Below are 12516 nucleotides of genomic sequence, written 5' to 3' on the forward strand. Positions count from 1 at the left end.
GATTATTTGTCTATTTATGATTTCGATTCTTTTGCATTTAATTTTTATTTGTGAAATACATATATTCAAATAAATCACTATGAAGAGACTATGTATTTAAGAAGGTCATAGCTTTTGCTCAGAGATTGCCTAGATTATTGGCAAATCAACGTCAGATGGCCAGCAGTAGCGTGTGACGAACTAACATATAAGTACATTTCTCTAATGAATCATCCGTCTGTGAACGCACTGACTTAATGCTCGTTCAATATTAATAGAAGGTCCTGTGTTTATTATTTGAGAACTCGTGATGTCGTCTTAATATTTAGGTATCATTCAAAGGTTGAACCGATACTTAAGCAGGTAGACTAACAGACATAGTGTTATCGTAGGAGCCAAATATCGTCACTAAATTGTTTTCTTTTTACCTTTTAGAGTAAAAGGACTGCCACTAAACCAGAACATTTCAAAGTTGAACTCAGAGGCATATTTATTATCGTGTCCTGTTTAGTTGACGTACACTATAACGGCTGCTTGTTCTACTTCGATTTTAAGAACTAGCATTTTAAATAGAAAATACCCTATTTTGAAACAAGTTGAGGTCAGTACATGACCGTCAGTAAATTTAGGAGGGATTGGACGCAATTGCAGCCGAATCGTTTGCTAATCCTGCCTACGGTACCCAATATGCAGTCTAGCTAAAGGAACTGCGTCTCCAATAGAGAGCAGCTAGCGGATGCATCGTCAGCTGCAAACTAAACAAAAACGAATATACCCGAAATGTTTACTGTGGAAACAGTTCTTTACGGCTATAGAGAGAAAAAAAGTCTATAGGATCCATCGTTGAATTATTCGGTCTAACGCAAATAATATGGCATAAAAGTGAAAATATTTTTCTAATCACAGATTTGAGCTAACGTTTGTTAACAGTCCACCCTACAGTCGCATGAGCTCTACTATAATCAGTTTGATCTATAATTAGCTTATTATTAAGATTAGAGCATTGTTGGGGTTGAATATAGCGAGACTGGTAATTAGGCATCGGTTGGAAGAGGACGGCTTTTGATAGGATATTATACAAATGGTTGCCCTGGCAGTAAAAGAGATGGCGAGGACGCAGCAGATGATACCGCGAAATGCAGAAAAACAGGAACAAAGCATTCATTTCTTAGCCCATAAAGAGTAGGTGTCATCCGAAAGAACTACAGAATTTGCTGCTGGCCCAGCTCATGCGCGCATCTTGCGCTAGGCAATCTTACTTAGAGAAAAGTACCCATCGGGATATCAGTGCTGCAAGGTTCACTCGTTGTTGAATAGGATTTCGCGAGGACTGCCTGAATTCGTTCCTCTTAAGGCCGTATCTTTCCCTAAAAAGGTCACGGATTCCTCCGGCGGTGGATGCGGTGCACCACGTCTTCCGTCTCGGTGATGAAAGCCTTTGGCCGGCTTGAAGGTCTGTTCCGAGGAAGTACGAGCCATCTAAACAACGTTGTGCTTATAGTTATATACTGCCGTTGGCTAGAAAGCCGGGCAAGAGATTTATGAGTGCATTCAATTCCACCTCTGAAATTCACTGACAATCGCTCACTGACCTTAGGTATTTATAAAATTAGTGGTGTGACCAGAATCGTTATACGAATCTCGTTTACCGTAACAAACGCGAAATATGTCGTCGTCACGACGCTGCCAATTCTCAGTTCTCCCCTTCATTGTACTTGACCTGTATTCGTGTGAATATATAATATTGTCAATCTGATGGTCTTATTGGAAAGCCTAGAACTTCGCCACAGCCCTTGACGGAAATAATTAGTTGCAGAATCTTGTTTCTTGCGGGCATTGTGTGCAATTTTTATCATATCACATGTGATTTAACAAAAAAGACTTATAGCTTGCCAATTATTGTGCAGTGAACGCGGTGACTAGTGTTAAGTCAGCCAACCATAGACACGGAATAAAGCCCAGCTGCATGTGACAGCAGGACCCCAATCGTCTACAACGGAGAACCATTATTCGAGCATCTCGCTTCCTACGAATTTGCTTAAGTGAAACGTTTTATATGAGAAGAAAATAGATTACAAAACCAATGTACTAAGAAAAGGACATACGCACGTAACCAGATCGCTGGTACGCTAGATAAGTAAGAGGATCTGGAAAAATTACTCAAAATCATTAAAGCTCGTCTGACTGTGCATCGAAGTGCTTGCCAGTTTCGTAGACGTTATGATCAATAGCAGTTACCGGTATACAGCAGTAAGCACAACCTTGGTAAAAGAAACAACTGATCTTTTCTCAAAAAAGCAGTCAGTGGACGATATAAGATAAAAATAATAATAACTGGTCACGGGAAAAAAGCGCACCAAATGTTCTCTGTAGATATCATGCACCTCTTTTAACATATCCACAGACGAAAAGGTTCGATACGACCGACTATCAAGTAAGAGTAAGAACATTATTTCTATAATAGATTCTAACTAACATTTCTGTGCACGATGCACGATGTGTATTATTAGTACTGCAATCTTCTATGCTTATGTTAATAAAAACGTACTTGTCGGTGTGACTAGACGGTCGAACTAGAAAGTCTTAAGATTTGACTATATTATAGCTATTTTAGTTCACGTGTCTAGCATTGTAGGCTGATGCGATCTGTCAAACTCTATGTGTGCGAAGCATGCCTAACACCAAAAACAGCGCTCATATTTTCCAATTACTGCCATTTTCATCGTTTCATTACAATTACTGAATTCCACTTGACAAACATTCACTCTTATCCTGCTTTGTATAACGCGTCTTTGTGGAACCTTCGCTCTGTCATTTCCTCATAGTCACACCGTCAATTGTTACAGCAGTTTCAGTTCATGTACAATCTTCGTGTCATATCTGCCATTGTAGTATATCACGTATATACAAAACTATACAAATTAGCTCCGCAAAACCCGCACTCTCTAATGTACCCTCTGTGAACGAATACATCATGGCTCTCCAATGTTTCCCGAGTCACAACTGTGTCCTTGCTTTAGAGATTTTCTAAACGCTGAAGCAAAAAGCATAGCACCAGATCCCTAGCAAGATTATCGCCTGCGCTCAAAGACATTTATCTATGTGACACTGTCACTGTTTGTCAGGGGGTAGTGCTTCTACTTTTTGCTATTTAGGATAGATGGGCGCTCAGCATTTATGTGGAGAGGGGGGCCGGAGTGCCTGTAGGGCATTATATTGGTGTGTTCGTACAACAAAGGGAACTAGTTAGAGGTCGACGTTCGTTCATTAGCAACGTGTTTATGTTGAGCATGATTGCGAGCTTTCTTCGAAGCTTAACTCGCTTTAAGTGGAAGAGAGCTCCGTGTAGCGTCAACAGAGCGTCGTTCTATGGAATACTTTCTTTTTCGACAACAGGACCAGCTGTGACTTCTTCGCACTTTCAGATCCATCGCAATCTAAATAGCCGTTCGAACTGAAACAGCAAAGACAGTTCAATAACTGATTAATACGATATTTTTATATTTCTTAAATCACTTTAGGCGGAAAGCTACACTTTGTGCAGTTCTCCACTGTACTCAGTTTTTTTTTTCTTTACTATTAATTCACGTTAATACACAGCGCTATAGTCTATTAGTTTATATTTGCCTGAAGTGTAATAAAGCTCTGTGTACTTAGTGCGCTCGTAAAAATATATCTAATCAAGCGGTACTGGTTCTCAGGTAATATCTGCTGCTTCATACGAACAGCTTCAAATACAGAAATGATGTCGTTTATATATACAGGTATACATTCAGTCTAGTCCAAATTATGCACGAGGTTATAGCGATGAAGCTACTCTAAATGGTCCTGTTAAAGGTTATTCACGTCGGGTCATTGGACGTTTAGCCCTATCGGGTGTGTTACGGTATTTCTCAAGAAACGTTTAACCCAATCCATGGCGATCTTCGTATAGAAAGTGAATGCGGAACAATAGTATCCTTTGACTAGCATCATTTCCCTTAGATCACTACACTTCATCGGTGCAGGATTTGTTTGTTTATTATTTTTTTATTTTCGAAGTTTCTCCTAAGCAGACGCAAATTCATCAAGAAGCTGCCCTGAAATCAGCGGTGAAGTTGTCTTGCAACTGCTAGCAATCACACTGAGCGATAGTTAAACTTGCACTTCACCACAATAGCCATGACAGTTTTGTCTCATAGTGATGCATTTGCTCTACATACATTCTTGCGGCTCATCACTTCTGTTTATCGGACATTGATCAATAGGCGTCTTCATAATATGCTTTCCACATTTGCACGCATGACTTTTTCCTGCCGTGAAATAACGCTTTCGAGATGACATCCACTCACCAATAAGGCTTCAATAGGATTACAATAAGGCTGCATCATTTGCACTTTTCCATCCATTGTTCTCATTATAGCCTAAACACAACTGCTAACAATGCTGCCGTAGGCGATCCAATAGCATATCACTACTCATACGTGCGGCCATTTTTGTCACCATACAGATTTTGGTCAGCCATCGAGGAAAATAGCTTTCACGATACCTAAAAACAGCCCATCATCGCGGATAGGTGGAAAATTCATGCTAAAATTAATCGATTCATGTCGTTGGTCGAAATTTTAGCTGAAGCGTCCAAGTCTGATCAGGAAACCTAATATAGTTTATTTCCTTTAGGGTTAAGAGTCAGTCGCGAGCCTTCGTGTTTCCTCGTTAACTTTAATCTGCACACAACTATTAAACTTTTGTTCGCTGCTGTTTGAGAAAACGTTTACCCATCACACACATTTTTCTTCATGCATCCATACAAGCTTGTGATATGTCTACCTCAAATTAACACGTGAGGTTTCACCTTCGATAGCTAAACATCTATATACAGATTATGTGTGCTGCTAACCACTGTTATCAATTTATACTTAGTTATGTTAATTCTAAGTAGTACTGATTTTAGTAAATCGGCGGTGATTGATAAGTGGACACCTTAAGCATGGTACCCAACAATTTTACTACCGTCGTTATGAGCATGAGCTCCGAGACAGCTTCCAGATATGGTACTCAACAGCGTACATCATGTTACGACTGTATCAGGAACCATAGCTAACCTTTACTAGTATTCATTCTCTCTATGGCCATGTTCACAAACTAGCTAGGTTCGTTACAAGAAATAACCATTTTCTGCTAAGTACAACCCTCCGTGATAATAACGCTATCATAGAAGAAAAGCAACTTTTTCAAAAAAGTAACTTAGTAGATTCACTGAAATAATCGTGCATTCTTTTATTCCTAAATATGTGTATCACAGAAATACTGCATCTTTATCGATGGCGGTATCGATGATGAATTGGGATTGTGCGATCCTACGAATCCACTATGCTAATGCTGAGGTAAGATCAAATCGGATGGCGGTTGACGGCGTTGTCTGCGTTTGTTATGGCCGTTCTTACGGCCACTTCCGCTACTAGTTTTGACCCTATTACCTGCATTAGCGGCACCCTGCATATTCTATGAAAATCTTTGCCTCGTTCACCAGGCGACTTCGAGTAGATGCCGAACTTTTCTCGCGACTCCTCAGGCCGCTCCCGCTCGTTTGCAACCCGGTTCTGCTTCCGTTGGGCACGAAACTAAATTGTCGTGACGCCGTCGTACTGCTCCACGATGCGGGGGAGGCATCGCCCCCGATACCACAAGCTCCTCCGGAACAACAGTGCGTACCTAGAGGTGGGTTGAACCACTGGGGCAAGTGAATTGTTCATTTTAATTTGAATACGTTTGCGAGAGAAATAATACAAGATATACGAAATTCGGGTGAAAACAACCTCACCGACTCGGTGCTCGTTCCTCGTTGTAGAATTACCAGCGCTGCTGCCTGAGCTCGCTTACCCGAAACGGATCAGGCGTCTGATGTGACCTGCATTAAGACACCTGTAGTATCATTCAGCCTCATTTATTATTGTCGCAGCTATAACAGATTCGCTATTGAACTGTAATTTCTCTTCAAACCCATAAGATACAAACAGGCTTACGAAAACTCTAAATAAAGGTGTGCAAACGAAAACACCATCATGCAGAAACGAGGGTTACCTGGTGCTACGTGCGGGTTCTGGCCAAGCCCTGACGAGGCGTCCTTATACATGGATGCACGTTGGGTATAAAGTCCATAACGTGCCAGTAAAATAACCAAATCACGGTGATACTGAAGTGTCAGGACCACGTAAAGAAACGGATTCGCTCATGAATTGAGCGGATAGAAAAAAAAACTTATAAGATCTTGGAGTTAGTCATATCAGTGAAGGGACATCGGGCCACTGTTGTGAGTCCAAAAAAGGCGACTGGTGCCCAACACGCGAAATCCGCAAATAAAAGCAGAGCCATTCTTTTCGCTACCGTTGTGTCCTGGTCTGTAATAGAAACAAACGCAGATAGCAAAATTAACAACAATAACTCGAGTCCATGTTAACTGGTATTAAAACGATATATCTAAGTAATATTAAATTTGAATAACATATGGCATACCGTTGTAGTAATTAGCCATTTGCTGTCTAGCTATGCTGATGTACATTCTCGTGTAACAGGCACAGATCAGGACAAAGGCCAATCCATTAATGCTGAGAAGTGGCCCCAGGCAAGCCAAATCCATAAGGTCCACAATAGAGGTAATAGCGCACGACAAAACAGATTAACGTGGTCTTGTTACTGATATATATAATACTTCACTTTGTCTGCTCCTGACCTTCGGCGCAGTCTACCTTGAAACTAAGGTATCGTGAATAAATATAATAAATACAGAGGCCCAGGTTATTTACCGTTGCCGAATACAATACGGCCACATTATGAAATGGTGCACTCGAATATATAAAAACGAACATTTCCAGGACGAAGTATGAACGTGTTCAGTCGAATGCTAAGGTATGAAATTACACTGATGTTCCTAAGGTATCAATAGGAGACGTATATAACTATAAGGTACAGGCTTGATCGTAAATAGGAAATGCCGTTTCCTTGTACTAATTGTTGCATTAGCGCCTTAACGAGGTAATTCAACACAATGGGTCTTCAGTCGATAAAATCTGGAAAATAAATAACATGATCCTCAACCGTTATCTGTGTATAACAAAATTTACACGTAGAGAAAAGGTTTTATTGCATAATATATAATAATTGAAGCTTCTGTTCGAATGTAATATAGGGATACTTTTCCCAGTGGCACTTACTCGAATGATAGTTTAGTAATATAGTCCCAAATCAGCCTTGTGTATCTTCATTAACGGCTACCCAACTTTGCAGGCGATAACTGCCCGCAGTTCTCGCCGTCGGTCAGTATTCAACTCTTCTCACCGACGTCGTCGAAAATTCATCCGACGTCCTTGCATCCGCACGCAACATTTATCGGGGTAAACTCATCTAACCTTGTCGTCAAAATCAACCCGATCACAAAGCCTGCAGGTTAGGTACTTGTTTTAACAACTATGTCTGTCTTCCTGATGATAATTATACTAGCTGTACATCACAAGCGAACTTACATATGGCGAATAGCGATTAGCTCTAAGGGCGTCTAGATCTAAGGGTGGGAAGCATCTCAATGGCTGATTGAAGCAGTCGCTGATCCATAACAAAATTCTATTGTATTAACAATCCCATTTACGCTAATACCTAGAAAGGATTATGCAGACATCTTACCTAAGTTTGTGTTATACTAGAAATAGAAGGCAAAAAGCCAGTAAATATGCCTTCTAGATGACCACTTGGTCTCTAGTACTTTAGCTTACTTCTATATACTTAGAGTAACGCGAGTGGCGTTTCTGCTTTTTAACTAACAGCGAGCAGACTAATTTTACATATGTCATGTAGATCTATTTTGCAAAGTGGCGAAAAATGATAACTGTCAACATTATGCTTAATAATGATGTCATTAAGCAATAGCCGAAAATAGAACGATATGCGCATGGGAAAAGTTCATGTACTTCAAACCCATCTGAAAACGCTTTTCGTGCTGAGTTCACTCACTTCACTTATTACAGTCATGATAGCAAAGCCGTTGAGAAGCTGACAAACCAACGTAACCGTAGGATCTTCGCAATTCAGTACGAAGAAACGTTTTCCCTGCGATGAGGATAATTCGATTTACCTAATGAAGGTTAGACGTCGCAAAAAAATATCGCGGCCTATCTTGTTAATGTCTCAAATTAAATGTATTGTATATAGCAGGAAAGAGACAGCTATAGTACTCCGCTTTGATCCCGAAAAACGACAGAGCCTTATGACCTGTTGAATAGATCAAAACGCGGAAGAACGTTCCTGCATAAACTTTTGATTGTTTTTAGAGATGGTTAAACTCGTTTCGAGCCGATTCTTTTCGCGGGAAATACGACACGAATGAATCTGATATTATTTCTAATTGAAACAACGGAATCGAAACAGGCAGACTTCTGGGACCCTCTCAGTCCCTCTCAGGACAACCACTTTATGAGTTACGCCGGAGTAACGTCTGGCGTAATTTTTTAATTATAGATCAGTACGAAACCTAAAATTAATGCCGTTCATTTCTGAGAATGGACAGTTCGAATTACGCCTGAGTTATATAAGACACACCTGTGGACATAGATCATTTATTGAATTATTGAAATGGTTGTTAAGGTAGGCGGCACTTAAGATAGAAATTGAGATTCTTACGTACAAATAAATACATTTTAAAGAGGCACTATACAGTATCATGACTCCTCTCTAAAAATTATCTAGAAATGTATTGCGAAAAACTAAGCTCACAAAAGAAGATCACGAAAATTTGCTTTATAATACTCAGGTACATTCGCTTACTCGTGCCTGTATCTACTAGTATTTTGATGCGCTCAAAGACGGGAGTTTGACAGGCCAGAACTCTTTACTATCAGCGAGACCTTTGGCTGAAAAGATTCAGCACGGAATCGTTTATCCCCCATGGACAATCAGGTAATTTCGCATTACTCAGTTCTCCTTACAAAGTCACTCTGTGTATGGAGAAAACATTACGAGGGACCGCGGCCCCTTAAAGACTTTATAAATTTTAATTTAGACCTAAATCCTGAAGAGCAAAGCCTTAGGACAATCGGAGCGGAACATTTCCAATAGACGTTTGCCTTCCATTGCGTAGCAAAAGAAATACCCTTGGGCAGATTAAGTCAGCATTAGCGGTGTTGTTGCACAATCCATGCCCCACTCGAGGCAAACAGTTCACAATTAAAAAAATTGCTTTATAACGACCGGTCAAAGAGTTTATTATGTGGTCTGCGTCGAAAAATTGCTACGTAAGGTCTAAACTACTCATCTAGCTAACTTGAAGTATGGCTAAAGTCTGCAACTTCTGTTGACAACTTCGACGGAAACAATAGACGGCGAGCGGCTTATAAGGTCAAGATGGCGGCTTGATGGTCTTAGGAAAGCGATCCAGAACAGGAAAGCAGATCAAAAATCACTAGTAGTATATTGTAAATCGTAACCTAGACATTCTATGCTACAAGACAAGATAATGATGTTCTGCAAGGCACAACGTAAGAATTCTTTAAGAGCCGACAGTCGCAGAAACTAGCATAATAGTTCGTTGACAGGAGAACGGAAGGACCTGAGATTAAAAAAAAAAAGCGCAAGAGTAACTTTAGTCACTCTGGTCACTTTAGTCACGCCTTACCAGTATTGGCACCTACTCACCAAAGGACTTAAAAAAGCAAAAGCCCTCTCCCAGTTCTTTCAACGTTGTTGAGGATCGCTCTCTATTGAAACTTTCCTAGGCCATAACGCGACGGCGTAGTAGAGCATCTGTATGCAAAGACATCGAGCAAAGAGTTTCGTTCTGCGGCAACGCCCAAAGCGGATCTAAGATTTTGTTGACAAGCAGCCCAACCAATGCATAAGCGCATTTCTTTTGACTTTTATTTCGACAGGAAACTGGGTTTTCGTTGTCGCAAAAATATTGCATCTCTTCAGCGTTTTACTATGAAGAAATGAAGTGGAAGCGTATGTATATATATATATATATATATATATGTTCCATCTTCAAACAACTCATGGCATGTGTGCATTCGTTGCAGTGAAGATAGTCCCAAACTTTTTTATTGATCTTTATTTAACCAGTTCAGCTAGAGTGTGGTTTTGGGCAGCGTAGGTGACGCACTTGTCTGAATCTTAATTCCTACGTGAGAGAGCCAATAACAACATTACTCATATTCTAAGCTTACCATTCGCGTGCCAAACAGGTGTAAATAATTGATAGCTGTTGCCACATCATATAGAAAGTAATATATATTTATATGTAATCTGTATTATGTTATAGTATCATCCGGAGTTGTCACGACAACCGATGTCAGGCGGTATTGGTTTTCACACATGCCATTAGTTTTGCTAATGTAGCAGTCGAGCGGATAATGCAGTATCCTTTCCCGTATTGGGAATGCTTGCGACATTCAATTGTATAGTGTTTCTACATATTGACAAAGTATTCGGGAAAGCTGTGCCTCTAAAATGAAAAAAAAAATCAGATGTTAGTGTTTTATTTTGAATCTACATTTACACATCTATCGTGTTCAATTAAAGCTAATCCTTCAGCCATTCAGGTGCCGATTTCGATACGAGGACACCCATCTGACACATTTTTCACAACAAACATTAAGCAAAATTAAAAACAATTGTCAGTAACAAGATGGCGCGACAACCTTATGATTTATTCGTAATGGGTTCGAGAACTTACCGTGAGCTCATTAGGACAACCATGACCGCTAAGTTGCCGACGACGGCTGGCAGAATCACAAACCATACTCCCACTCACAAAGAACGTATACCCATTACATATTCGCACGGGTTGAACGCGTCAGGGGATGGCGAGCTGCAAACGATATAAAGTGCAATTTACACAAATGGCATTATCTCCTTAGCATGAAGCCGGAGCTAACTTAGAAATAAGTGGTGCTATCAATAAAAAATGTTTGGAAATTTTCTGTGTAACGTATTTGAAAGACACTCTCTTTTCGAGTATCGCTTGATGCACTGGTATTAGTAAAGCGTTATTAGCGGATTAAAAAAGGAACATTTTGGAGATCACTAGCTAGTGGTTTACATGACCGTCGGGAATGACACCTCTAACACGTACAAAATGTTTAAAATCTTCCTCTTGCTGCTGCTGGCGCTGCTCTTCTTGTAACAGGCCTCAATGTTTGTCCTATACGCATAACAAGGTCGACCAAAGCCGTCAGTCCGTTGACGGACAGGTACGAACGTAGCTATTGAGTCGTTAGATTATAAGCCTAACGTACTCAATAATTTTACTTCTATTATGCACTGACTGGTCCTTTTGAGATACTTAGTGAGGAAGAGTCCACTAATACTATGTCAGACATTGTATAGGAACAGGCCCCTTTCTAAAGAAAAACCTATTAAAAAGCGATCTCAGAAATCAGGAATTTTTGTGGTTTTTATTTAGCCCATATGTCATTTTGAAATGGGTAGATACGTTGCGCTATTGACTCTCGTCACAAAACGGTGCAACTATTTTTATCGTTGTAAAGACGTCCTTCAATCGATACAACAAGGTGCGAACGAAAACCGTTGTCATACAAATAGCATTTAAAAAGGGAAGTTATCCTTCACCTCCGCATCAAATATAAGACGCTGTTTTCAGTATTATAATTATTTTTTTATATTCCTTCTGTTGGTACGCCTATCGCTATTATAAGTTAAATATTCACATGATTATTGCCCTTCAAAAGATTTGTTTAAGTTCGACTGCGACAAGCATTTGTACGTACAACGCTTAATTTTCTAAGGAAGAGCAAACGTGTTATTACTTGAACTGACGGTAACGACTCGGTTGAATAATCAATTTTTTTTATAAAGGGAATTAGTTAACGTCTAAATGGTTTCTCTGTGACACTCTAAAAGTTGCTATTAGAGTTGTGAACACATCCTTTGCAAAGTGTGGAAATTTCAGTGGATACGAATCCGAATCGAAGAAGTTAAGTTAAACTTTTTAAGCACCGAGTTATTGTGCTACTAGTGTTACTATTATTGTTATTAAGCAGTAACGAACGCAATGACAGCGGCAGAAGTTCGGTGCGCAACCTGGCAAAAAAATCTTCGAGAAAAACGGGGGCTCAAAATAGAGCGAAACGTCCCGAAAAGGAAATTGCAACAACTAGGTGGCGCGCAAGAGCAATTTCGACCGGCTCAGACAGTGACGTCTGCGTTAGAACGGTATGAAGGCTGTAATGGATAGCAGCACATTGCCGATAGCCAGAATAAGCGCAAACTTGATGAAAAATAGTCGCAAGCGGCGAAAGTTTATCAGGAGAGGCCACAGTCGTGCAAAATCAGAATGGAAGCCAGACAGTAATCGAACGTTAAGTTGGTAAACTGGATGTGCTACTGCGTAGTCACTTAGCGAGGAACAATTTCGAAATTCTAATCAAAACACAAGTCTCTAGCCAAGTGGAGTCTGCATCAGTGAAGTGACGAGATTCTTGACGAAGTTCATAAAAAACTGAGAGTATCGCGTTAGAGCCCCTAAACACTTATGGCAGTATAGTTTAATAC

At 40.1% G+C, this 12516-nt stretch overlaps 1 protein-coding gene across 9 annotated transcripts in view; it reads right to left on the reverse strand.

Annotated features, from left to right (window-relative positions):
• Positions 1–5213: 5213 nt before the first annotated feature.
• The window catches only part of LOC111246583 (uncharacterized), a 123689-nt gene continuing 116386 nt past the window's right edge, over positions 5214–12516 (reverse strand). For 4 of the 9 annotated variants that reach the window (XR_015325403.1, XR_015325401.1, XR_015325407.1 and 1 more), the window contains 4 exons: positions 10679–10813; positions 7173–7362; positions 6475–6566; positions 5214–6359 (listed from right to left, as the gene is read on the reverse strand). The gene's annotated coding sequence lies outside the window, so the exon portion shown is untranslated. Of the gene's footprint in view, positions 6360–6474; positions 6567–7172; positions 7399–7481; positions 7586–10678; positions 10814–11077; positions 12325–12516 lie in introns of those variants that run through there. The other 5 variants (XR_015325408.1, XR_015325402.1, XR_015325404.1 and 2 more) reach the window with 5 other exon arrangements.

The sequence above is a fragment of the Varroa destructor genome, unplaced genomic scaffold (assembly GCF_002443255.2).
Source record: "Varroa destructor unplaced genomic scaffold, Vdes_3.0 BEIS01000003.1, whole genome shotgun sequence".
NCBI lineage: Eukaryota > Metazoa > Arthropoda > Arachnida > Mesostigmata > Varroidae > Varroa > Varroa destructor.